Genomic DNA, 5991 nt, shown 5'->3' with positions numbered 1-5991 from the left:
CACAGATCTTTGTCACTGGAATTTTGCCCCATATAGTTTTAACATTTATTCCTCATGATAGAGATCCAAGAAACTGAATCTCAGAGGAGAGTTGGCACTTTGTGACAGACACGTAACTGTGCTTGCACTTGAGTGGAAGGGAAAATTGCCTTTCTTGGTCAGAGTAGTTAGCTTGTAATCAGACAATCTCAGCTGAATTAAGAAGACTTGGTGGGGACAGAGAGAAATCTTATGCTGTCCACTTTGAAATTCACTCTTCCTCTTTACGTTAGTAAATGTCAACTTTGCAATAACAGTGAAAAGGAGAGCAACTAAAGATATTTTGTGGTAGAAACCGTCATGACCTTTTCTGTCCACTAAGGAAACAGGCAAACAGAATGCAGATGATAGTAGTAGACATTTGAAGATCAAGTCAGAATTTGGCAGGGAAGGGTTCCATCACAACTCTAACTGGTGTGCTTGTGGGAAGAAACAATTCCATGGGAAATTAAAGGTGTTCAAGAAATATTTTTAAACATACATGTACTCAAAACACAGCATACTTGTGTCAATAATTTAAATAATTATTATAGAATTATTTAGAGTAGCAAAAATGTGACATAGATTAGCTGACTATTCAACAAATAGGGAGCTGTGTGCAGAGGATAACTAGTTACGTCCATCTCCTAGGAACACGCCCTTGTTCTCAGTATCCTAATATTTCCAAAAGAAATCTATCATTTACGAAGTTCGACTTTTGAATATCAGAACCATCAGTTGCCTATGACTTTTGATAGAAAAACAGAGCTTCAATTCAGAAAATAGCTTCACTGGCCTTCCATGTGCTGGACATTTCACTATTAATAATTTCTTCACTCATTTTGGTGGAGAGTCACTAGTTGGAGTTATACTTCTAAGGGGAAAGATATATGGCAGAACAAATATAGAGAAGGACACATGAATGGTGGTTTCAAATTAACCAAGTATAAAATTATGTTATGGATTTGGTCCATGACCAAGGATTAAGATTATTATTTCCTGTCACAGCCTAGTCTGATACAACTTACCCTGAGTGTCATCTACCTGGTTGTGAATGACAGAAGTCAATGACACCAATTTACACTAACTAAAGGAACAGATATTCTACCCCAGATTTTCTCAAAAGGGAAGGAGAAGACCCTGGGAAGAATTATTTAAAATACATATGCCTGAGCCACATTAAGGACCTACTGAATCTTAATATCATGGGATATTATGCTCAAGGAATAGATTTGTGTCTGTGTGTGCACAGATTTCAATGGAAGGGTCATATCTGATAGATGTAGTGAAAGGAATGAGAATGGGATGTACATTTTAAGAAACAGAAAGATAAGTTAGTGTTAAGAAAAAGAAAGAAGCAGACTATTGTCCTGAAATTTAGTGGTTCTGACTACTACCCTGGGGTGATCCATACCTCATATGCATGATTTTGCTGAGCACATTCTTTACATCCTTATTCCTCAAGCTATAGATCAAAGGATTCAGCACAGGGATCACTGTGGTCTAGAACAGAGGCCACCTTCTCCTGGGCCATGTTACTGCTGGATGCTGGCTTTAAATACATGAATATCATGGAGCCATGTAAAACTCCAACAACTGTAAGATGAGAGCCACAGGTACTAAATGCTTTGGACCTGTTCTCAGCTGAGGGTATTTGAAGAATGTGGGAGACTATAAAGGCATAAGAGACTATGATGGCCACAGTTGTTACTAACGTATTGAATCCACCTCCAATTATCACCAAAATCTCATTGATGTAGGTCCTGTAGCATGAGAGCTTTAGGAGAGGAAGTGTGTCACAGAAATAATGGCAGATAATATTGTCCACACAGAAGGAAAGCCTGGTCATGAAAATAGTGTCTACCACAGCTCCAAAAGACGCCATGAGCTAGACTCCACTCACCAGCATATTGCAGATCTTTTGGGACATGGTGACACTGTAGAGCAGTGGACTACAGATAGCTATGTATCTATCATACGCCATGGCAATCAGCATATAGCACTCAGCAATAGCAAAAACACAAAAGAAAAAGAGCTAACTCATACATCCTGAAAGGAAATAACATTTTTCTCCCATACAAATTTTTCCAAGAGTTTAGTGGTAACAACTGAGGGTAAAACAGATCTAGGAATGACAAATTACCGAGGAAGAAGTACATGGGTGATTGGAGCTTAGAAATGAAAGTGATGAGTAGTATCATACCCAAGTTTCCCATTACAGTAACACCATAGATCCCTAGAAACAAGAGGAAGAGAGACAGCTGGAGTTCTGGTCTGTCTGTCAATCCCTCAAAGACAAACTCAGTCACTGTGGAATCATTTTGTCTGGCCATTTCCTTCAGGAAACAGGATGTGCAACAAAGAAAAAGAAAAATCACGGCAAGTAAAAAATCTGTTTGTCTGTGAATACTAGAAGGTTTACTAGTGTTGTGGTAGAAGATAAAGTTGATTACCAAAGTAAAACAGTTTAAGGTGGTCAATAATGTGGTGATTAACATATTTCATATCAGGACTATTTTACTCAAGACCTTCATTAGTTACACAAAAACAAAGGATAAATATAATGTGATTTTTAAAAATAATAAGATAATATCCCAATAAGGCAAAGCTGCCAATATTTGTGTATCCTCCAAGATTTTATTGGTGTCTGGAAGAAACTGGAACTCAGCAGCTATGCATTTAACTGCGACTACATACTAGAGTTCTGGAAAACTTGGTACTGAAAACAACAAGGTTTTATTAAGTCTTAAGAAAGTTATTTCAGGGTTAATATTGGGCCTTTTGTGTGCACTGGAGTGTTGTTGCCCACATAATATAGAGCACTCCTCAAAGATAAACTGGTAAGAAATGTATACCTTAGGGTCAAGCCTGATAGTCTTAAAGGGAGGTGCAGAGACCTCGATGCTCCAAATTAAGCAGGTCTTCTTCTATTTAATCTTGGAGTACTTTGATTCAAATGAGTGTGTACCTGCTATATTTGTTTTTCTTTCTAGAAAGAGCTTTGGAAGCTGTTGTAGGTGTATATTGGGAAAGTAATAAAATATGAAGAAACTGAAGAAGAGACCTTTTCCTAGTGTTCCATCCACTGCACACACAATAGGAAGCAGAAAACTCTGTTAATCCATCTTCAGTTTTGTTGGCTTAAGTAATAGGCACATATTTTTTGGTCAACAGCACTTTTGTTAAAATATAAATTTGTAATTCTTCCTAAGTAATTCCATTACACAACGAACTATTTAGTAAAACTATACTCAGAATTTTTTGTACTTAGTTGAATGCTCTCTAGAGTAGGAGAGTTGTTGCTCCTACTTAGTTTATATTTTCTATTTTGTAATGTGAGATAAATTCACATAGTCAGCTTTATGGCAGAACTTACCAGTCCAGAATCTGGTTGGACTTGTTGAGAGTGTGATGTTATTAGACTATAACATCAAAAAAAAAAATCAAATGGTAACCACTGGAAATAAAGAAGAAATATAGCTAATTCTACTTTGAGTGAGGGTTAATAAGATCCCCTTCCACTCCAGGATTAAACCTTTTGTAAGCATGAGTTACTTTAACTTGTTGTTTGTAGGTCTTTGATCCCCAGGGAGATGCAACAGTATGGTATTCTCCTAGGACCGCAAGTCCAGTGGACAATCTTTGAGGTGAAATTCTCTTGAGAAGAAGAAAAGCAATTATTGGATTATATTTTCAGCCAAAATAATGGCACTCTCAGAATATTGGCATTTGCAATGTTCAGAATTACTGACTTCTTAAAAGGAAAGATCTTTATCCAGCAAAGGGTCATTGCTCACATCTGGAATGATTGTAGGATCATCATAAACAGATTTTTGTCAGTTTCCTAAGGCTGTTGTCACTTAGTTCAAAGAGCAGCCATCCAGCCTCGTATCTGTTTGTGCTCCAATAGAAGAGCATAGTAAATCTTGCTTTTAGATTTTTAACTCTTTGTACTGTAATGAAGGCCAATTAATAATTATTCTCTCAGAACATTCAGTAAGCATCCAAGTTGTCAGTGATGACCTAAACAGAAAGATCCATTTTCCTCCAAAATATTGGATTGCAATAAATGTTATGAAGAATAAGTTTAGGGTTCTATGAATTCATATGGCAGAGGAAGTGGTATATTTTGTTCCTAAGACACTGGAACCAAGAACGTAACTTACAAAACTTACAGAAAATAAAGAATCTAAGTCCCAGAGACACATAAAATTACCCAAGATTGACTGCATAGCTATTTTGGAGCAGACTAGTCCTGATTTCCTACGTCCCAGTAAAATGATTTTCTCCTGATTCCTTTGAGTGAAGAACCAAAACAATAGAAAGAGAGTACATTATTTCAATTTTATCTCTTCCTCCTGTTTTCAATATTTGTCCATCTTTTAGGTATTTAGACTAGTTTTGGTACCAATTTGCTTGCAGGAGAAGAACTCCACATTGAATATGAAAGCTATTAGAGTAATTCATTTCTCTCAGAAATGTGTTTCTGTATGTAATTAAGGCTATCCTCAGCTGTTATCCACCCACTTTCCTTAGTTCTCTTGGTACTGTTTGATCTGTTTCATGAAATTTAGAATCATTTTATTTCTCAAAAATAGTTTTTAATTATATGTGCTGATATACAAACAAAATATACAAAACTTTTACTAAGAGAGACATGGCAATTATGTGTGGGTAAACATATGCATGACGACACCAGCTCCTCCCACTATCTTCCATATCTTTGGAATTTGCAGCTGTATCATTCCACTTGCTGAGGCCAATATCATCAGAGTCATTTTCCATTATTCTCTTTCTCTAACAACCCACATGCCATTCACCAACCAGTAATAATGGTGTGATGTTCAAAATACATCTAGACTCCCACCTCTTCTCAGTGCCTCCTCTATTTCCACTCTGGACAAAGCCAGTCTTATATCTCACCTGGATGAAAATAATAGACTCCTTACTTATTGTGATAGTTAAGATCGTGTGCCATCTTGGCTGGGCCATGATTCTCAGGGTTTTAATGTAATCACTCCCATGATTGAATATACTGTGAGTAACCAATCAGATGAAAGGGAGTCTCCTTGGGGGTGTGGCCCGCATCTGTATATAAGCAGACGTTCTGGCTTATTGTTCTCTCTGGATCCTGCAGCTGCTTCCTGTTGTCTAATCTCCCGTTCTTTGGACTTGAGCTGTCAGCTTATCTGCTGAACCTGGGATTCGTCGATCTGCACGGCCTGTGAGCGGGAGCCCTACTCTCCGACCTGCCGATCTTGGGCTTGCCAGCTTCTGCAGCTGTGTGACTTGGGAGAGGCCTCTACCCTGATCCACGGACTTGGGACGTTCTAGCCTCTATGATCGCGTGAGCTGTTTCCTTGATATAATCTCTCTTTATATATATATTTATACAATTTACTGGTTTTGCTTTTCTAGAAAACCCAGCCTAAGACACTTATCTCCTTGCTTCCAGACACACTGCACCAGATTTCATTTACAGTAGAGCAGACAGAGTGGTTATATCCTCCTCTGTTTATTCTTGTGAATAATTTAAAATCTTTAGAATAATTGCAAGATTAGAACAATGATCATCCACATAGTCTTTGCCTGAATTCACCAAATACTAACATTTTGTCACATTTACTTCATTTTTTCTCTCTCCACACCATACCACCTACATAGGTGAATGCATGCATTAACACACATGCACACACACACACACAAATACATATTCTTAGATACACATAGGCTGTAACATTTGAGAGATGGTTACTGACATCATGACACTTTATCCTTAAAGACTTCAGTACCTGTCTCCTTAGAATGGAGACTTTCCTCTACATAACCACTATATAATGATCAAACTCAGGCAATTTAACATTGATGCAATTGTGTACTTGAATATACCATCCACATTCAAATTTCCTCACTTGCCCCAATAATGTGTTACATTAGTTTTAATCCAGGGTTTAATCAAGTATATCATTTAGT

The 5991-nt window shown here is 37.4% G+C and overlaps 1 pseudogene; it reads right to left on the bottom strand.

Annotated features, from left to right (window-relative positions):
- Positions 1–757: 757 nt before the first annotated feature.
- On the bottom strand, positions 758–2351 carry LOC101345694 (olfactory receptor 151-like; annotated as a pseudogene).
- Positions 2352–5991: the final 3640 nt, after the last annotated feature.

This window comes from Trichechus manatus, unplaced genomic scaffold, assembly GCF_000243295.1.
Source record: "Trichechus manatus latirostris isolate Lorelei unplaced genomic scaffold, TriManLat1.0 scaffold00624, whole genome shotgun sequence".
Taxonomy (NCBI): domain Eukaryota; kingdom Metazoa; phylum Chordata; class Mammalia; order Sirenia; family Trichechidae; genus Trichechus; species Trichechus manatus.
Note: the sequence above shows the minus strand (reverse complement) of the source record. Positions and strands in the feature narration are given on the sequence as shown.